Source organism: Tamandua tetradactyla, chromosome 11 (genome assembly GCF_023851605.1).
Source record: "Tamandua tetradactyla isolate mTamTet1 chromosome 11, mTamTet1.pri, whole genome shotgun sequence".
Classification (NCBI taxonomy): domain Eukaryota; kingdom Metazoa; phylum Chordata; class Mammalia; order Pilosa; family Myrmecophagidae; genus Tamandua; species Tamandua tetradactyla.
Genome location: NC_135337.1, coordinates 72,932,606 through 72,954,833, shown reverse-complemented (window position 1 = coordinate 72,954,833; position 22,228 = coordinate 72,932,606). Strand labels below are relative to the sequence as shown.

General features: G+C 44.7%; 2 long non-coding RNA genes across 2 annotated transcripts; one reads left to right on the top strand and one right to left on the bottom strand.

The window, feature by feature from the left end:
* The first annotated feature begins 437 nt into the window (after window positions 1-437).
* LOC143649579 (uncharacterized) lies at window positions 438-17,107 on the top strand. Its single transcript, XR_013159122.1, has 3 exons — window positions 438-882; window positions 3,060-3,253; window positions 16,147-17,107. It is a non-coding gene; the product is annotated as an uncharacterized LOC143649579 (long non-coding RNA).
* LOC143649580 (uncharacterized) lies at window positions 16,024-21,895 on the bottom strand. Its single transcript, XR_013159123.1, has 3 exons — window positions 21,720-21,895; window positions 16,554-16,768; window positions 16,024-16,226 (listed from the first exon to the last, which is right to left on the bottom strand). It is a non-coding gene; the product is annotated as an uncharacterized LOC143649580 (long non-coding RNA).
* Window positions 21,896-22,228: the final 333 nt, after the last annotated feature.

Genomic DNA, 22,228 nt, shown 5'->3' with positions numbered 1-22,228 from the left:
ACAGCGAGTATCAGTTTATCGGGTAAAATGGATTTCACGAGGCCCAAGAGCAGAATCAGGATCCCAGTGCGGCTCTGACCTCACCCGAGGCCCTTCACGTGTAGAGGCGTAGAGGGCAGGGTCCCGGCCCCCGCGCGGCCTCTGCCCCGTGACCCTGCGCCCCGGCCCCTGCGCGGCCTCTGCCCCGTGACCCTGCGCCCCGGGCCCCCGCGCGACCTCTGCCCCGTGACCCTGCGCCCCGGGCCCCCGCGCGGCCTCTGCCCCGTGACCCTGCGCCCCGGCCCCACGCGCGGTCTCTGCCCCGTGACCCTGCGCCCCGGGCCCCCGCGCGGCCTCTGCCCCGTGACCCTGCGCCCCGGGCCCCCGCGCGGCCCCTGCCCCGTGACCCTGCGCCCCGGGCCCCCGCGCGGCCTCTGCCCCGTGACCCTGCGCCCCGGCCCCCCGCGCGGCCCCTGATCCGTGACCCTGCGCTCCGGGGCCCCCGCGCAGATGGCAGGCTCTTGCTGAAGGTTCTTTCGCAGGCACCGGCACCGGCACCGGCACCTCAGAACTGCTGGTTCACCTGGATTTCCAGGATCTGAAGGCCACGCGTTTGACCTCCCTGCCACTCCCCCCCCATTCCCGAAGGCAAAGGTGAAAGTTATTTCTCCCGTTTGAAAGATGAAGCTGCGGTTCCGAAAGGCCATGAAGCTCAGGCCACTGGCCACTCCATGGCCCCAAGGACGAGCCCAGGGCTTCCTTTCCTGCCCGTCCCTTTCCCGCTCCGCCGGCTGTCACCCGAGTTGTTGAGGAGGTGAGGAGGAGGTCTGTCCAGGCTGGACAGATGAGGAAGGGCTTCGGGCAGCGGGGACAAGGGACGGAGCAGGCAGCCAGGCAGACGGAGTAAGTACAGATGGATGGAAAGGTTTCTTGGTTCATTTGCTTATCAAGCATCCGAAGACAGGAAAATAAAATTTTCAGTTATTCTTTTTTCTTTAAATTTACTAATTTAGTAGAATTCCCCGGTTTACTTGTCACACACTTTCACTGTCAACTACAGCCTTTTGTAAAACACTGTTTGGCCCAAATATTTGTTCTAGCATTACAAGAAACACTTAAAGAATGAAAATTCAATGTTGGTATCTTTGTGCCCTAATATTGTAAAAATAGAGGGTTTCTTAAGAGAAAGGCTGGCAGCCTGGTCGAGAACTAGAGTCAGTTTCCCCCAGGGCTTTTAGACCGTGTGAAACCAATTTTGGCAATTTTTCTTTATGGCCGTGATAACCTATGTCAACAGAGGAAAATCAATCTTGTTTTAATATATGGCAGTAAATCTTTTCTTATTTCAGAGTTGTAATTAGTCGTAAATTATTCAGGAAACAATGCCATACTACAAATTGCAATAAATAACCAAGCTCTATCACTATTGTGAAATGCAAATCCTAGATTTAAAAATATTTTTCAATTTAAAGTCATGAGAATGGAAGTGCAAGCACAAAAACAAAGTTATATAACCAGAATAATAAATTGAAGATGTCAAGTAGCAGATGGGAAGAAAAAGCAGCAGACACAAACAGAAACACACAAATAGTTCAGCTGCCGCCACGTCAGCCACCGTTTCTGCCACAGTTGATTTAGAATTTCTCAGCACGCATGACTGTAAAACCTTGCAAATCACTGCTTAGACATCTTGACAAGAGTTTAGATAAGCAGAAAAATTAACTGTTTTAGCTCATATTTTCATAATTGGCTCACTAAGCAAGAAGAATAATACTGAAAGTATTTTGCAGCTGGGGCTGCAGTAATTATGGTAGGGACATGATGCTCAAAGTTCTCACAACTTACGTGATTTCAAATGATACCATGAAAGCAATTCATGGACTAACTTCCAAGGAATATTGTACCCCCTGCTGTACTCCAATGTTTAAAACTTACAGCCTCTTTGAACAGATGACCTCCTTTAGCTTTATGCTTTATGAAGTAAAATCTAAAATTCTCCCTTGACTTTACTGGCTTATTAACTTTGGGCAATTCACTTCCCCTCTCAAAGCTTCTGTTTACTCATGTCTAAAAGGGGATAATAATAGCAACTGCCTCAAAGATTACCTCCAGTAGTTATAGAAATAATCATGTAAATGCATTATTTCTATAAATAACGTTCTGGCACTGCTTAGTTAGAAGCTCTCTTCGCTCACACCTTGATTTTCTGCTGGTGTCTCCTGCCCTGAGCCCAAGAGAAGTCATGGAGAAAGGAAGTCTGTAGATAAACTTTATAAAGTTCAGTATCTTGGGCAATAGGAAGGTAAAAAAGAGCAGAGTTGATCAGAAAAGGAGGAAGAAAAAATAACCAGCATTAGAAATAGAGAAGTTGTGGGGAGCAGATCACGTAGGGCTCGTCGATCCTGCCCTGGAGTGATTCCTGATGGAATGTGGACCACTGGGAGATGGACAGTTACTCGTGATTTGCATTTTAACATGATCATTCTGGCTGATGTGTTGAAAAGGCAGAAGAGAATCGAGAATGCAGCAAAAACAGAAGGCTATGTCAAAAATTAAGACATGATATTGGCTTAGAGCAGGGTGTTGGCAGTGATGATGCAGAAGTGGTCAGACTCTTGAAGCATTTTAATATATCTAGTGTCAACTAGAATGGCTGGTAGATGGACTCTGGGTGAGAAGAGAAAGAGAGGAATCACATGATGGCTCCAGGACTGTTGACCTTTGGAAACAGCACAGAGCTGTCTTCTAAGTCTCCAGGAGGAGCTGGTTTGAGGAGAACAGTAGTTTAGGTTTGGCCATGTTCAGTTTGACCTGCTTCGCTATCCAAGTGAAGGTTAGCTATCCAAGCAGAGATTTTAAAGAGGCCGTTTGATATACAGGACCAAAGTTCAAGGATGAGGTTGGGTATTGAGAAATGGATTTGGGAATAATAAGTGAAGTTGAATTTAAATACATAATTATTAGGGATGCATGTGTATTTGTGTGTGTCGGAGGATGTGCCTAACGCAGTCGGCATCTCTAAGGGTTTGCTTTCATTGTAATCATTCATCGTTTTGTCTTTCTTCATTCTCCTGGTTTAGGATATACACATCCTATTTCCGTATAGACCTTTGCCTTGACGTCTTAGGAGATTTTACCTTAAGTGAGGCTTCTGGTCTAGACATGATGGTGTCGATTCATTTCTCTCTGCTTCTTCCCACCAAGCGTGACTATGAACCCTGGAGCTTGCTCAAGAGGCCACCAAAGGAGCACTCTGGAAGGTGGTTAGAGAAAGGTAAGTGGATTTGGGAGACCCTGGGAGTGGGGGGGGAAATACAGCAGCAGGACAGTATGTCCCCCCACCCAACAGAATAAGGTGGCCCAGATCCAGCAGCCCCTAGGTAGGCTCACTCCCTCCCCAGTTCTGAGCGAATCTCCTTGACAACACCACACGAGCTGGCCTGAGGCTCCTGCCCTTACCGAGAGATCCTAGGGCCGCTGCTGAGGCCGGCAGGGGGGCCTCCACCCCCTGTGCCCTGGAAGCCTCTTTCCCAGAGACATTGGGAGTGCAGGCCCCAGCCCCACCAGGGAAGCATCTCTGTGCCCAGGGGACTAAGAATTCCTTCCCATATGGGAAGCACCGGTGTGGTTGGATGGCATCAGAAAAGACCCCGTCACAACAGGCAGCCTGGCTCAGAAAGGTTCTTTGACCCTCTGGTTTGAGGACACCACTTCCTCACTCAGAGGTGATCTGCAGGCATCCTTACGGGGACCCCATCCCAAATGTCCAGCACGAGACACACTATCTGTCCTCCACTGGGAATGGATGCACCTCAGCAAGTGCCCAGCCAGGGAAGTCTCCTCTTCTCTGCAGCCTGAGACCCTCGTCCTCACTGCAAGAGGCCTGGTGGCCAGAGACCCTTCTGCACTATCAGGAAGCAGCAGCCTCGAGACCCAGATAACCCAGGCACACCGAAATCACACTGAATAGCCTCAGCATGTTGAACTATCATTGGAACCTCAGCTAACAAAAAATAGTTCAGATTCAAAATTCAAATCATCAGAGTCCCAAAAGGAGAGGAGAAAGAGAGTGGAATTGAAAGATTATTCAAAGAAGTAATGGCTGAGAACTTCCCAAATTTGGGGAAAGACAAAAACTCATACAAGAGGCTGAATGAACCCAAACAAAAGAAATCCATGACAAACACATCACATTAAAATTCCTGAAAAATAAAAAAAAAAATGAAATCTGGAAAACAGCCATAGAAAAGCAAGGTATTACTTATAAGGGGACAGAATTCAAATAACAGTGGGTTTCTCATCTGAAACAATGAAGGCCGGAAGAAAATGGAATATTTTTTAGATTCTGAAAGAAAAGAAATGCCAACTACAAATTCTGACAAAATTATTCTTCAGGAATAAAGGCTAAAACTCACAAAACTATACTTCAGGAATGAAGGAGAAAAGAAAATTCAAAGATGAAGGCAAATTAAAAATTTGTCACTATCAGACCTATGGCTAAAGATTGACTAAAGGAAACCTTTCAAAAATAAAGGCAATGATAAATAAGCATTTTTGGAGCATAAGTGTAGAAGAAAGAAGCAACGAATAAAACACAAATATGAGTGAACCCATTATACTATCTTCTTCTCATGAATTTTATAAATCATATTTGATGATTATAATAAAAATTATAACTCCATATAATAATCAAAGCAATGATATTCAGTGTGTGGGGGGATAAAGAGACATACATGAAAGTGAGGTTTCCACACTTTAGTGGTAAAATGATGAGTAGCTTGGTAAGCTGCATATGTAAATTGTAATACTCAGAGCACCTGCTACGGAAACTGTACGGGGATTTGCTCAACGACAGGATAAAGAAGTCACGAAGGAATACTAAATATGTTCAAAGTAAGCAAAAAGGGCAAAAACAAAACAAAAAAGAAACAGAGAAACAAGAAATGGAGGAAAAAACAAAAAGCCGGTGATAAAATGATAGACGCAAGCCCTAGTATAACATTAATTACCTTAAATATAAATGTTCTAAACACAGAATGACAAAGTGAATAAAGTAAATACTATCCAACTATAAGCGCTTTGTAAGAAATTCACTTCACATTCAATTATATGAATAGATTGAAAGTATATGAGTTGAAAAAAATTATCATGCAAAGATTAATTTTTAAAAAGTAGGAGTGGCTGTATGGTTATCTAATAAAGTAGACCAGGAGCAAAGAAAATTATCAGAGACAAGGCAGGAAATTACATAGTAACAACATGATCCATCCACCAGGAGGATTGAACGATTCTGAATGTGTATGCGCTAAACAGAAGAGCCTCAAAGCAGGAATCTAAAACTGATAGAGCTGGAGGAGAGAGACCGATCCAGAGGACATAAACACTCCCCAGTCGGCCGCGATAGAATTATGTGATAGGAAATCGTCAAGGATACAGAACAGCTGAACAAAATAATCAACCAACTGGGTCTAATCTACATCTATACGGCCCTCAGTGCGGCAATTCAGAGCACACGCTCTTACAAGCACCCACAGCACGTTCGCCAAAATGGACCGTATCCTGCAAAGAATTGAGTCACACAGAACATGTTCTCTGATCATGATGGAACCATACTGGAAATCACCAACAGAAAGACAAAGGAAAATCCCTAAGCACATGGAAATGCAAAAACAGACTTCTAATAATGGGTCTGTGAGGAAGCCTTGAAATAAAAAAGAAATACGTAGAACTAAAGGAAAATGAAGATAAAACATATCAAGACAGTGATGAGAGGGAAATTTAAACCATTAAATGCTATACCAGAGAAGAGTAAAACAAAATAAACCCAAAGCAAGTGGGTAGAAGGAACAAGGAGGAGCCGAAATCAATAAAACTAAGAATTATAACACACAAAATCAGTAAAATCAAAAGCTATTTCCTCTGAAAAAAACCAATAAAATTGACAGACCTGTAGCAAAATTAATGAAAATAGTAGACACAGTCAACAATGTCACAATTAAATAAGGGCTATCACTAAAGAGCCCAAAGCCATTAAAATAATAATCGAGTGCTAAAAATAACTTATGCTCATGAATTTGACAACTTAGAAGAAAGAGACCACCCAAAACCACAAACTACAAAAACTCAATCAAGATGAAGCAGATAATCGGGATAATGCTATAATCATTAAAGACATTGAATTTATAAATAAAAAAGGTCCCAAAAAAGAAATTTAGATGATTTCCTATAGGAGAATTATACCAAACATTTAAGGAAGAGTTAACAACAAATTTATGCAATATCTTCCAGAAAATAGAAGAGAAAAGAATACTTCCCAATTTATTTATGCTGCCAGAATTACCCTGATACCAGGACAAAACAAGAAAGGGAAACTACAGCTTAAACCTTCTCTTTAGGGGAATACCAAGCCTGTGGCATTAGAATATTTTAACACCAATCACGGCTCTCCCAACTTATGTGCAATTGTTTCCATGTATTTTAGTTCTATATTGTTTTCAATCTGAGACATTATCATGTTATCAATATCATTTTTTGGGGGGTGAAGTGCATGGTCTGGGAATCACATCCAGGGTTCCCGTGTGGAAGGCGAGCATTCCTCTACTGAGACACGTGCACCCGCGGTCTCCTTTTAATATTATGTGGCTTAGTTTTGCATGTATAATAATTCTAGTTTCTCTTTATTCCTTTTCTTTTCCATTTCGGGTCTTCACTCTGGGATCATTTTCTCCTTCATGAAATATATCATTTAGCACTTAGGATCTTTAATAATTTCTACTGATAGGTGACTCGGTTTTTGTTTATCTGAGATGTCTTTATTTTACTCTTGTTTTTGAAGATTAATTTTTTTTAGTACAGCATTTTAGTTCATAATTCCATTCATCCTGCACTTTGGCAATTTTATTCTTTTTTCCCCTGATTTTCATTGTTTCTATTCAGAAATCTTCAGACAGGTTAAATATTATTTCTTTAGAGGTGTCTCTTGAGCTGCATTTAAGAACTCTGTGCTTATGGTATTCTGAAATTTTATTCCAGGTGTGGGATTTCTTTTTTATTTCCATATTTGGTGTATATTCAACCATTAACTGTTGAAAAATGCTGGTTTTGTTCTATTCTCTTTGTTCTTTCTTCTGGGACTCTGCTTTGGCATATGTTAGAGATATTCAATCTATTTTCTACAGCTCTTTATCTCCCTCTTTCTATGTTCTATCTTGTTATGTCTCTGGGCTCTTATCTATGTAATGTTTTTAGAGCAGTCTTCCATTTTACTAATACTTTCATCATTTATTTTAACTAACAATTGACTTTTTATTTTAGTGATATTTTTTATTTCTAAAAGTTATTTTTAAAATGTCTCTGGTTTATTGCTACCTATCATAACTTGCCAAACTCCAACTAAAACCATTCCTGCCTAGGGCATTATATATGATTTTACCTAGGTAGAATACCTAGGGCATTATACAAGATTTTACAAAGGTTCAATGCATAGGGCAACTTTCCAAAACCTGCAACCTCCAGTTGGGTCCCTGAACCAGTTAAGTCCTGAACTGCAGAGGGGACAGCCTCTCTAGAACGTCAGCTAGTTCCATCTCCCTATCTCATATCAACAACCCCTTCCAATATGAAAAAATTAGAATGGGCACAGCTCAAATAACCCTAAAGACTGGGAGAATGATCAAAGGTGATGGTGGAGTTATACCAAGAAGGTCGGGTTTAACAAATGAGTGCTGGTATTTCTTTTAACTTCCAGTACCTTAGAGCAGCCAGAAAAAAAACCCTAAAACTGAAGAACTGTAATCTATACAAAACTCTAAAATCTGTCCTACAGCTAATTATTGCAATGTACATTGAAATTTGTGCTTTTATGTGTGTATGTTAAAGAGAAGAAGGAGTTTAATAGAGAAGATAGGATTTAACAAATGCATATGACTGCTGAATCATTATATTGATATTTCTGTTGGTCTCCAGTGTTTTGGAGCAGCTAGAAGAAAAAAATGAAAAATCATGGATCTGTAACCCATGCCAAACTTTAAAGTCTGTTCTATAGTTACTTGCTAAAATGTACTTGGAAATTTCTTGCTTTTTTGTATATGTTATTATTTCACAATAAAGAAAAATGTTAAGAAACTGTGTCTGGTTATTTTTGATGGTCTTTTTCTTTTTGTTCTCAATCTTGATTTTAGTTTTTGGTTCATGAATGGTCCTTGTTCAGTACAACTGTTTTCATGTTTTAGGAAATTTTTAACTCTTAGCTTGTTTGTGGTTCTCCTTAATTGTAGGCACTTTAAATGGGCTGATGGACGGTTCTCCTTCGAAGGTGTACATCTGCTTCTGTTCTCTCAGGGGCACTGTTGGTTTAGAAACGTGTGGGGACTCAAATCCTGCGAGCGCAGGTTCATCTCCAGATCCAGGTGAAGGTGTCCCTACACTATGGGCAGCCCGAGCCTTACCCCTGCGGAAGGCTGCTGGTCAGTGATGCTTCCAAGGCAACTTCATATGCAGATGTTTTCTTGGTCCTAATTTTAGTTTCCAAGAACTCAGTAACCTCAACGGAAGATCATGCTAAAAAATGGCAGCCAATCTGTCTTGGAAACTCAGACGTGGAGTGAAGAGAGCTCTGCTTCACCTTCACAGTTCCAGAGGGCACAGTGGCCATCGTGCATCTGGGGCTAAGGGAAGAGCTGGGGCGCTTGTCCCTAGTGAACTCAGTCACAGAAACCCGCACGTGATGGGTATTTTACTATCCCTTATGTTAGTGAGAAATCATGCATAACTGGTTTTTGCTAAAACACTCTCCCCTCATACATCTGTTATGTGTTAAGACACAATTCAGAATCCCTGACAAGCCCCTGCAGGGCACAACAACAGCGTGGAAGTGGTGCCAGCAGCAGGCTTCACGCTCACGGCACCCCGTACTCCGGGCTGCATAAGGGCACTGCAGCATGCCCGCTTCCAGTTAGAAATAAGTTACTGTAAACTAAGGAATCTGTTAAAAGAGTTAGAAAAACAGATGTTTTTATTTATAAAAACTGTGCATGACAACAAACGAAGAATAGTTGTGTTTTTTTTTTTAATTTGGATAGCCACTTTTGCCTCTTTCCAATTTTTCTTGATAGTAACTTTATGATCCATATGTTAGTGGTAATGATGGGTTTTGTATGTTGGTCTTGCCAAACTATAAGTACCTGTCATCCCTAACCAGAATCCAGCATGTCCATTTCCATTTTATTTGCAGAATCAAGCTCCTACTACCTTGTCTCTCCCTCTCAGCCTAGGGGCCAAACTCTATGTTGACCAGTGGGCTGCAGCCCTCATAAGCCAAAGGAGCTCTGGGACACATCTCTGGCGCTAATGTTTGTGGTAAAACAGGGATCCAAATGTGAGTCGAAGCTGGGACCAGACACAGAGCATTTCTGGAATATTAATAGAGTGAGCTGGCTTAAAACGTGTTTGAATGAGGGTTTGAGTCCCTACTATGAGAGAACTTCATGCAGAGGAAACACAGCCAGGCATGATAACCTTGTCATGCTGAGTAGGTCTAAAAGTGAGGGAGATGCATGATTCTCAGTTGAGAGTGCAATTCGTATCTTTCCCATTGCCAGCTCCATCATGGACTCGTGTGATTCTTGTGGAAGCAGGAACATCAATGGAGGCAGCTGTGATAGAGCCTGCAGTCGTCGAAAAGTTAAAACACCATACTTTGATACACCCCTCCAAACAAGCGCAGCTTTCCCTCCATCTCAGACATCCAGGTGCTGCTGCAGTCACCACCCATGGCAGGCATCCCTTCTGCAAGACAGCCTGCTTTTCTGAGAAGACCTTAGATTATTACCCATAGCATAAAGGAAAGCACGTGCCCACTGCCAAGGTTTCCATGTGGTAGGAGCCTCAGGGCAGCAATAAGCAAACGTTATCCTGTAAAGGGTCAAGAAGATGTGTTTTAGGCTTTGAAGGTCATATGGTCTCGTTACAACTAAACTCTGCCGCTCTCAGTAAAAGGACCCACAGACCGTATATAAATCAGCAGGCGTGGCTGGGTTCCAACAACTTCATAAACAAAAATGGATGGTGAGACGGGCCCAGAGACCTCAGGACGCAGCTTTCTGACCCCTGACTTAGAGGAATGGTGCTGCAGGCGCTGCTTTGCTCGTCAGATGTCATCCCAGTTCTGCTTTTTATGAGAAGGTGACTTTGGGCAAGCAACTTAATTTTTCTTTCACTTAATTTCCCCATCTGTAAAATGGGCTGAATAATTACACCTGCCTCATAGAGTCTCCACGTGGTGTGAAGTGTTGTGCAGTGGTTTGTGGTGTGGATCGGCCACCAGCAGCCTGGGACCGATCTCGGCTCCATCACTTCTTATTCCTGCGATCTTAAGTGCCTCTATGTCTCAATTTCCTCTACCGTATAAAGATGGTGAAGGCACTAATAGTAAATTATCTCAAAATGTGTAGTAAGTTAAAAAAATTAACTAAAGCAATCCAGTTCCTGGTGTAGAGATACTATTATCGTAAAGAATGGTCAGTAATAGAAGAAAGAGAGAGAACAAATGGCAGTAAAAATAGATGGCCAAACGTGCGTTCCTATATCCTCTCGCCTGGAGAGATGCACGTGAATGTTGGTTGGGGGCTGGGGGACACTAGGAAGTGGGGCAGGGGGGAGGAGGTGACTGGACATTTAATCAGACACTGAGAGGAGACTAACTCGTGGGGACATCCTGAGCCACGTCAGCCTAGAGAGATGCAGCGTGCCACGGTCAGAGAGCAGGGCGCCTGCTGACATCAGGCATCTCCCTGGATGACCAGGTGGCATCCATGGCATGGATGGCAGAGGCACACTGCCTGGCCGCACATGGACAGGCTGAACAGGCAGGAGAGCCGCGGCTGCGTGATGGGCCCAGATGCCGGGCAGGGGCCACAGGAGAGGCTGGAGGGGGCACAACAGCAAGAGCTGAAGAGGAGCTGAGTGGCAAAAGGCCAGTGCATCTGATGAGCCCTCGCTGACCCAAGGAAGGCCACCTTCTCCAAGGCAAGCTCCACAGGGCACTTGATGACTAAGCAGGCAAGTATCACTTCAGAAACCAGCCAAGGCAGAGGACACCCCTCAGGGCTCTTCTAGGGTCTTCCATCGCGGAGCTGTCGGCTGTAAGGAAAGCCTATGCACCCCAGTCAGCGACAGGGGGGCCTGTGGAAGGGGAAGGAAGGAGCCACATGTGGGAGGCTGAGAAGTCCACCCTGGAGAAGGGAGCGATATGTAGAGAGACTATTTAAACTGCGGGATTGCATTTTCAACGGGATATAATGAAGAAATTTTAAGAACTGCTTTCTAACCCTCAAGTGAAGGTGTTTGATGAAGATCAAATGCGTTATAAGCTAAAGGACAGAGCTATGTACTCTCAGCTCTTCCAAAATGAGTAAAATTTGACATTACAACTTACCAATTTAACAAAAATTCCACAAGTCATTAGAGTATATGCAGCACAGCTTCTGACCCTCCAGAAGGCTGTGACCCAAGAGGGAAGGTGCCTCCACCTCTCCTTACAGTATCTGTAGCTTCCTGGTCATCGAGGAGGCTCAGACTCGGGAGGGCACACACGTCCCCCTCCTTGGCACCACGGCTGCCTTTGCCTCGTTGGGCCCCTGCTGTTAGGAAGGAGACAGCAGAGCCGAGATGCCTCCCTTCCCAGGAATGTGTTATGGCAGCGCTTTGCTGCTCTATGAAGGGTTAAAGCAAAGCATTTCCATACTCATAGGAGACAGGAATTTTTCAGGGGACGGAGATTCCTTAAACTCAACAGTGTTTTTTTATTGTTAACATGACTCTATCTCCAGCACAGGTTAGAGAAGCACAGAAAATCTCAGGTTATCTTGATGCCATGATTTTATAACTACATGCATGTTTATATATACAGATAAGTCAATATGCTCACAAAGACGTAGATGTTGAAATGGGAAATAGGGACACAACTACAGATATAGACAGTGATGGAGCTGGTAGAAATAGTGCTAGTGATAGAGGCAGAGATTTGATATAAAGTCTTTATTTCAAATTAAAATGTAGGCAGAAGTCCAGTGTGTAGAGCAGATAAAATCTCCGGCTGACGTCTGGGTGTTGAGCGTATAGCCAGCTCTTCCCTGCTGCCCCTCGCTCTCAGTGCAGCCCTGCGGGGTCCCGAAGGCCCAGGAGTAAGAGCTCCTTGGCCTCTGATGGAGACCGCAGGGCTGGTGCCCCCCCAATGCAGGCGCAGGCCAGGCCGGGAGTGGTGCTCCTTCAGTGGACTCGGCATCCATGCCACCACCTAATGCAGGACCTGCTGGAGCAGGGAAACGTAAAGTGAACTTTCTCATCCAATGGAATTTAAGGTGCCCTTTCTATAACTACAAAAAAAAAAAAAAAAAAGCAAACAAAAAGAAAAGAAGAAATATGCAAAGGGAAGTAAAAAAGAGACAGAATGCCAAGCCAAAGAGACAGAAAAATGAAACAACAAAGAACAAAGTCTCAGTGAGCAAACTGGCGAGAAGAAAAGACTTTTGCACAATTAAACTGATTTAAAAGCTACTGTATAAACATCATACTCAGAGGGAAAGCATGAACAGGAGTCGAGAACTCTTTGTAGTTACTAGTAAAAGGACTCAGGCTGAAATGACCCATAACCAGATGTGCCTGTTTGAAACTGTTGTGTACCCCAGAAAAGCCACATTCTTTAATCCTGATTCAGTATTGTGGGTGGAATCTGTTGACCATGTGGTTTCCATGGGAGGTGTGTCTTTATCCCTTCAAGGTGGGGTCCCTTACTGGAGTCCTTTAAGAGGGAACCATTTTGGAAAAGACTTCAGAACTAACACAAAGAGAGACATTTGAAGATGCAGAAGGAGAACATGTCCAGGGAAGCCTTTTTGAAGTGGGAAGCCAGGAGAGAAAGCTAGCAGACTGCCCTGTGCCTTCTCTGCTGACAGAGAAACTCTGAATGTCATCGGCCCTCTTTTTGGAGGCAAGGTATCTTTCTCTGAATGCCTTCATTTGCCCATTTTTATGGTCTTAGAACAGAAACTTGTGACTTAATAAATTCCCTTTATACATGCCAACTCATTTCTGGCATATTGCATTTCCAGAAGCATTAACAAACTAAAACACCACAAATACAGATAAGTGCTACTACAGTTCTTTACTGAAGAACTCAAGTGTACCAGGCATATTCACACACCACTTACACAGGCCTTGCACAGACAGATGCTACATACGCCTCATGTTTTGGCTGTAGTTCTCGTTGATCAGTCAATTCTTGATGCACAGAACCTTATACCAGTGCTCATGCGATACCGAGACTGAAGGGACTCCACCCAGGTATTACAAATACGGCTTAAAAGGGGAAAGTTCATGGTAGTAGCACTTGCCTATTGGTTTATTTTAACTGGATTTGTCTTTGTAAGGAATGCATCAGAGAACACCTGTGTTGGTGGCAGGGCTGCCAGGTGAGGCGTTTCCTAGCAGCAGGCTGACTCCTGATGGCGCGGATTTGCATTTTCAAGGGAAAGCTGCTCTGGCTTTCCTTAAACTCTGCAAGAGCTGGAACTGCATTGTCTTTTGTACATGTCTGTTCCTGGCATCTGATGGAGAGGACACAGTAGCACCAAGGCAATGCTTGTTGGGCAAACAACTGGTAAGATTCACCTTTTATGATGTGTCAGGATTTGTGATTTCGCAATTCTTAAAATGTGAAAAACAGTTTTTAATGGGAAAAATATTGGGCCTTCCTTAAATAAAATCAGTGAGTCTGAAGCAACAAAGATTTGGGTGAAACCCAAAGGGCTAAATAAACAGCGTGTAGATGTCGGTGATGGGAGGAGCGGCCTGGCTCAGAGGGCAGCGAGGACAGGAGACAGTGAACAATTTAAGATGCACAGTGGTGCCCTGACGGCTACTCCCAACTCCTGTGTACCCACACGCCCTGGGCGTGCCTGTCACTTCCTCACCGGGCTCCTCTCCTAGGACGCGCCCCCACGTGCTCTCCTCCTGGAGGGAAGGGGAGCCTCTCTGAAGGTGACGTGAAGGGGTGTGACCTTGTCAGTTGTCGTGGAACTCGGGGGGAAGCGGGAGTGGCAGGAGGGGAAATGTCGGTACATTGCCCAGGACGTGAAGGTCTTGCCCTGGAATTACCGAAAGCAGCTTTAGAGCTGGGCCAGCGGAGGCCCTGGACGGCCACGACTCTCCACGGGCTTCCACGGAAGGATCGCGCGGTGCTGCCCGGGGCGCCAAGGGAAGGGGACAGCGCGAGCTGCCTCTGCCGGGCACGCGGGGCCACCTGCGCAGCGCGCCCTCCGCATCCCCGCTTCCCCGCACCTGCGTGGGGATGAGACACGCCCATCTTAGTGCCATGGATTCATCCACAAAGCGCAGAATCCCGCTGTTCGCGCAGCGCGCGGTCCCAAGGCGGTACCGTCCAAGTGAAGCCACCATGGCGAGCCTGGAGGCTACCAGCGCAGCGCGGTCAGCGCACATCCCTCCCCGCGCTTCAGCAACCAGCAAGCAGGGAGGCGCTTTCCCTTTGTTTCCAGCAATCCAGATAATAGCTCGTCGTGGCTCTACAGGACCTATGAAAATTTTCATGCAGTTACATCATAACTTCATCCTTGAATTGATGCTGCTTTTAAAATGCACAATTTTGAAATTATATTCCATTTAGTGCGTGTAAGGCATCTCAATTATTTGGTTTTAATGAGAAATTCTATGAAACGTCTGTTGCACGGTAGAGAGAATACTAGTGCAGGAATCAGCTAGAACTGGGGGCGAAGAAAAGCTTTACTGCTGACTGTATGATATTGGGCAACTTAGTTTAATACTCAACTTCACTTTTCTCACGTGAAAAAGGAAATAACACAGCTTAACTAGAAAGGCAGGCAATTATCATGTTCTAAACATACATTCCATTGAACCTGAATGCAGAATGTCTCAATTCAGAATTTTCTCATGGCATCAAAACTAGCTGGGGTGCTTGTGAAAATGCAGATTCCTGAGTCCTGGTGCAGATGCTCATTTCAAATGGGAACGAATGTAAGCACAATCTTTTATAAAGAATAAATAAACCTATAGAGAAATGTTCAACCTCATCAGCGTTAAACAAAAATGTCAACAATACTGAGGTAACTTACCAGCTTAAATACATTCCTAAATTGTGGAAACCAACATTGTAGGGACCTGTGAGAAATCTGGGTGAGTCCTTTCAAAGCAGTTACAAATTAGAGTGAGTCGGCTTTGCATGGGTATCCCTTGGCTTCTTCCAGCCCCTAACTTTGAATTACTCTCAAGTCCAGAGCCCGATGGGAGGCGAGTTCCTCTGAAACATCCCAGATGCCTGGGTGTGCCAAGGGCCCCACCCAGAGGGTCGGCCGCTGGGGTCTGCCGGGGCAATGCACTGAGACGCCTGGCACGCAGGGCCGTGTAACCAGAGCGGGGTTAAGGGTAGGGTTGGTCAAAGCCCAGCCCAGCAGTCTTTCCGACACGAACCGGATGCCTCTAGGAGCACCCTGAAGCTGTCCTCCCAGGGCCTCCTCCCCGGCTCTCTGCCCTGCCCGGGGCCTTGGTGCAGCTGCCACCTGCCCCAGGAGCCACCACCACACTCCGTCCTCGCTCCTGGACAGAAAGATTTCCGCTCCATCCTGCCTCCAAAACACTCTTCACGCTTCCTGCTTTGTCACAGCAGCACCCTTAAAGGGTTCCCTCCAGAGGAAGGAACCCACAGGAATGTGGATCAAGAACATACGGGTTTTTTGGCATAAAATCTAAAGGACTCATTGAGGAGAATAACATATGTATGTGGCTATGTGTGTATGGATATATATTTGTATTTGTATAAAATATATATAACCATATTTATATGTATGTTCTGGTATTGTGTATATATGCATTTTAAAGCATTAAAACAAATTAGGAAGTCAAAGTTTGATTTATTTAAATAATTAAATTACTGAACAACATTGTTAAAATTTTTGAAACATTGTTATTTTTAATTAAAACTTTTAATTGGGCATAAGAAGAGATAGGAATTTTTTAAATTCTTTTTCTACGGACTCCTTTTTTAAAATCTATTTTGAATTTATTCAACATACTACTATGGTAGAAGCCATTTTCATTCTTCAGGCACTAAGTTAAAATACTTCTTTTTACTTCCAGGTGATGGAAAACACAAACTTTTGAGGCTGCACCAAGACCCTGAGTGACGGGACACACCCAACTCCACCAAAGCAGAAAACCTGGGGATGGAAAAAATGCAAGTTTGATTTTGCTATTTTGTTTCCCTTCTTCATTCTACTTCATGCTTTTTGAGCTGCAACCTCAGGCTTTGCTAATTCCAGCTTCTGTGGGCCCAGGGTAATCAGTATTTCTGTCGCTGGGATACATTGTATCATAGCCAAGCTGCCAACATGTCACTGTTACCAGGTGGTTGATTCTTTTCCTATGGAGTAAGTGAAATGTCAGGTTTGGACTTGACACATACTTAACTCCTCTGGGAAAACATCTACAGGTTATTTAAGCTTTTATTCCATCACAGCGCTGTTCAAGATGACGAACTCACTCACCCGAGCACTCCGTGGGGGCCCTTTTATGGGAAAGCATTCATTTTGAAACTTATCCAAAGGCATGGACAGTGTACTGAGGTGTCCCGTTCCTTTGTAAGGCTGTCCCACCGGCTTTAGAGAAAGAAATGGCTTATTAGTTACAAGTTTGGTTTAGAAGACGCTGCTGTTTCAGATCTTCGCCGTATCCCGGGAGCCCCTTGGCCTTCTCAACAGTCCTGGAAAAAAAAGGAAAGCAGTATAATACTTTAAGAAAAAGATATTACAAAATATTGTCTGATTGTGGCTGGATACTTTGAAATGTTCGCGTATGAGGGATTTGTTATTTCATCTCCCTGTAGTTTCCACTTTTTCTTTTCCCCTTTCACACGGAAGTAGACTGCAAAATTTTCTTGCAAAAACCCAATCTTTTCAGAGAATGTAGAAGGTTTTGGAAAAGATGGAAGGGAAGGGCGAGTGGCGCTCACAGGTTAGGCAGGTCTGCAGGAAGAATGCCTTGGGGCTCCATGGGGTAGGGCACGCTCCTTTGTCCTGGAAAGGGGGCGTGACCAAGTGCTGGCAAGACACGCGCGGGGCTGCTCAGCTCTGTCTTCCTGCCACGAGGGATGGAGCCCCAGGGAGTTCGGGAGACAGAGGGCAGAGGTCCCCTCATGGGACGTGTCTGGTTCCAGGCCGGCTGGTCGCAGAGACTGAAGAGACCCGCCCCACACGGCATGGGTCATGTCAGAGGAAACGTGGAGGCATGCACTGGGCAGGGCTGCGCTGCTTCCAGCTCCCTGCCCACCTCCACAGCTGCACGGCTTCAGCCAAGTTGTCCGAAAACCCTGCCCTCAGCGTCTCCCTCTCAAGCTTATTGTAAAGAGTGTGAGTTAATGTTTGTAAAACACTTGGAACAGGGCCTGGCACTTAGGAAGGTCAGACAACTGCCCGTCACATAACCTGTCCGCTCAGAGCAGGGCCCAGCCCTGGGGCACATGCCCGGGGAGAGCTGGGGTCGGACCTGCCGTGCCTTGAACGTGGAAGCTGGGTCAGAGCTGGACCTGCAGTGGGTGTCCTGGGCAAGGCCATGGTAGTCTTCCCTACCTGATATGCAGACTGAGACTTGCACATGGGCACTGTAATTGTAAATCCTCTAGAACAGTTAGATGGTCTACTCTAGTCTAACCTCCAGAGCAGGGTCAGCCCACAGGAGCGGGCCGCAGGCCGCAGACCTTGTTAGCAGCCACCCTTGTCCACTGGCAGTGAGTGTTGTGGGGTGCACCAAAAGAGAGACCACGTAATTCAAAACTGCAAGCCAGTTTGGAGTCTTTATTAGCCACCCAGCGACTGCCTGAGAAACCTCCAAGAAGGAACATTCAGAGAGCAGCCCCCAGAGGTTTTCAAGGTGTGCTTGTAAAGGCTAAAATTGTGTTGTGGTTTTGCAGTTGCTAGCAAGCAAGTGTATCATAGAAGCAGAAAAATGCCGTTGGCTGTTGCCAAAACACATCCCATTCCGTCAGTTTCCTAACACTGGTTATTGTTTAACTCTTGGGGACATTCCACCCCAGTGTTGTGGGGACTTTCCCTGCTTGGGCCTGATTGATTGCTCCTGCTTGGGCCTGATTGATTGCTCCTGCTTGGGCCTGATTGATTGCTCCTGCTTGGGCCTGATTGATTGCTCCTGCTTGGGCCTGATTGATTGCTTCTGGCCCTCCAAAGAGGACGCCCGAATCTCATGCCCCTCCGGTCCAGCCCGGCCCCAGGTGGAGAGCCGTGCTTTGGGGCATCGGGAGAAGGTGTGGGATTGTTCTAGCACAGCGTTAATAAAAACCCAAACTGCAAACAGCGCACCCTTTCTCGCCACACAGCGGGTAACCCTGTGCGAAATTGTGCATGGCCATAAAACTAAATGAAGCACTGTCCCAAGCAGCAGCAGATGAGTTTCACAAACTAATATCGAGGGAATACAAAGGACTGTACAGCATGATTCCTCTTTAGAAAGTTCAAGAACTGACAGCACTAAACTATCACATTTGGGGACACGTGCTCGTGTTAAACCTCGCAGTGAGACTGATAACTAGATGTGCAAGAGAAGGGCACCACCGGGCGGGGTGTGGGGGCCCACCTCACCTGGGGAGCGGGCACTGAGGGTCACGCTTCCGTTCTGTGCGATTTTGTATATGTATGTTGTGCTTCGCATCTCAAAAGAGTTTTAAAATGACAGTGAATGATAACTGAAATCCTAAGTGCAAAGATGAGAGCTAGAAAGTCTCAAGGGAGCGAGTTGCAGCTGACCCCGCCGCCCGCTGAGCTTGGACCTGACCGTCCTGGCCAGACTGGAGCGAGGCTCCTGGGGCCGGCAGAGGCCAAGGCCCTGGTCCGCGGTGAGCGGGGGGTGTGCGACCCTCGATCCAGCCGCCTGCGTTCTCTTCCCTCCGCGCTCACAGCCCAACGGCTTGGTGTCCCCTCCGGGCAGGCAGCTTGCTGCAGGCCGTGGCTCAGAGCCCCGACATTGTTGGGGCCACAGCTCTGTATTCTGGAGAAAATAAGAAATGCCTGTGATTTCAAAAAGATTACTTTCACGAAGTCGGTAAACAGTACACTCCAAAACTTTTTTTTTTAACTTCAGAAATGATTTCCACAAAAATTTCTCACTTGCTTGTTGAGTTTACATGGCACAATAACTAAACAGTGTCTATATGTATGTGATTTTTGTTTTTAAAATATTGATTGTCGGGAGAGGTTAATAAAATACTTTATAATCATGTTAATTCTGTCCCAATTAAAAACCTGCTAGTTCTGTTGAAAAAAAATGCTTTAAAATTAAAATTAACACTTTAAATGGTATTGGAATAAATGTAAAGACTCAAATGGAAGAAGACAGAAGGTAGAAGGGTGTGGGCCAAGGAGGGAGCCTCAACTTCAAATCCAGCTTTCCTTGCTGGCGGGTTCAAGTCACACCTGTAATGTACTTTAACGTATTTCTGAGGTTTAATTTCCTTTGGTTTTCTTTACAGTCATGGTTTGAAGAAATGCATGAACTGATCTGAACTTGGTTTTTTAACATTTAAAGTTGAGAACTAAAATCTTCCAGATATATTTGAATATTGGGTATAATAGGGATTTAAAATTTATTTTTTTAACATTAACCTTTTGAAGTTGTGTTTGTCTTGGTTTAAACTTCATCTAGAAAAGAAAATATTAGCATTGCAAAGAATTTAGTATCCTTGGTAGGAAGGAGTCTCCAAGAGAAGCCTTTAGACATCCACGTTGCTGGTCAGCTGCCCTGGGAGTGGTAGAGGCTGAGGAGGGACAGACGGCGATTTGCCTTATTTACAAACATCCATGGAGGATACTTCATACCTGTGCTTTGACTTAATTGGCCCGATAGGTTATTCCTGGTTCTCCTTCAGCAGCATGCGAAGGTAAGGGCAAGATGGTGGGGATAAAAAGAAGGATGTTGAATTTTCCTTTCTGCCTCTCTCCCTGCTTACCCACCCATCCCGCTCGGTTATGCCATAAAGAACCCAGCCAGCCAGATGCCTGCTAAGCAACCTGCTTTAGTTCCCAGGACAGACCATGACATGGGTCATTTTAAACAACAGAAATGTATTTGCTCACAGTTTGAGGCGAGGACAGTGTCCAAACCCAGGCGTCTCAAGGCAATGCGCTTTTCTCGAAGACCAGCTGCAGCGATCCTGGGCTCCTCTGCCACGTGGCGAGGTGTGAACAGCGGCCACTCTCCCCTCTCTCCTTCTCTCCTGCGTTTCACTGATTTAGCTTCTTGCTTCCTGTGGCTTCCTGTCTCTCACATCTGAATTCACTCTGTTTACAGAGGCGGGTCACTCCTTAACCTCATCAAAAGCTCCTACTTATGATGGATTTATACCCACCGAAATGGATTAGATTTATTAGATTTATTAACATGCTTTTCTGGGGTACTTGTGGCTTCAAACCACCATAGAACCCCATGCCTCCTCCTTCCAGAACAGACGTTTCCAGCTTGGTAGTTTGACCTAAGAGCGCAGACTGACAGACAAGATCGGTTAAGGGTCACTCATCATGGAAGCCAGTAATTTTCATAATTAGTTAATGTATGTATAGTAGTTGTGATGGTTAGATTCAGCTGTCAACTTGGCCAGGTGAAGGCACCTAGTTCTGTTGCTGTGGACTTGAGCCAATGGTATGTGAACCTCATCTTATGTCTGATTACATCTGCAGACAGCTAGGAGGTGTGCCTGCTGCAATGAAGGACGTTTGACTTAACTGACTGGTGCTTAGATGAGAGACTCAGCATAGCACAGCCCAAGCAGCTCAGCATACCTCATCTTAGCACTCACAGCTCAGCCCAGGCCTTTGGAGATGCAGAAAGGAATCACCCCGGGGAAAGGTGTTGGAATCCAGAGGCCTAGAGAGAAGGCCAGCAGAGATCACCCTGTGCCTTCTCACATAAGAAAGAATTTCAGGTGAAAATTAGCTGCCTTTCCTCTGAAGAACTAACAAAATAAATGTCCTTTTATTAAAAGCCAATCCATTTCTGGTGTGTTGCATTCCAGCAGCTAGCAAAGTAGAACAGTAGTCTCAGAAAGGAAAAAATTAATCTAATATAGTCCATAATAATGTGAAAGACTATTTTAATCATATGATGTTAAAATTCCAAAATATAGTTAGATATAAAATGTTTATTCTTTTAATTCTTATTCAACTAGAAAATTAGATACAAACTAAAAACCAGTACAATTCGAATTAACAATATTAATTTATGTGATGAGTGATGTTTTGATAAAACCATCTAGATGTATAGTGATGTGGTACTGAACTGCTACAGTCAGATTGTTTTGTATGTGGTATCGCACTTTGACTATTTAACAAGTAGTTTGATTTAACTTCTCAAATCAAACTACGGGTAAACTTTCTTTTCTACAACCCACCATGACACCAAATGGCTTTCTCCTCAACAGAATGCATTATATGCTTAAGAGATAACTCTTTTCTGCTCTCATTTGCTGAGTCTCTATTAGAGGAGGAACTTGATAACAATTTGATGGATTATCTGGTGAATATTTAACTTTAGTGGAAAATCCATCAACACTTGGATGAGTGCACCCATCACCCCAGTCTCATGTCAAAGCCCATTTTACAAAGTATATGCTTCAAAATGTCCACACTAGGGCATCCAATGTAAGATACCTTGATTCCAGGAAGGTCGATGGGTAGTCCTTCTGCCAGCTGGTAGTCACATGGCTGGCATGGGTTGGTCCCTTGCTCCTGGGCTTTGTTGCTTTCAGCCTCTGTTCCTGTGGGAGTTCCTCACTTTGCTTCTCCAAGGCTGGCTTTCATCTCTTGGTTTCCCTTGGCTCTCTCCAGGTTCTAGTTTGTTTAACATCTCATGGCAACGTCTGTTTGGCTCCAAGCATTCCAAACATCTGTGTCTCTGTTCTCTGCCCATCAGCTCTGCTCTGAAGTTTCTGCCAGCTTTCTCTAATGGCTCTAAGGCTTCTGTCATTTCTGACAATCTCCAAAATGTTTTCCCTTTCAAAGGACTCCAGTGAACTAATCACCATCTAATGACATCTCCATCAATCAAAAGGTCACACCCACAATTGGGTGGGTCATATCTCTGTGGACATAATTGAATCAAAAGATTCCAACTTTTGGTGTAGAATCAGGATTAGAAGAAACAGCTGCTCCTAAAGATT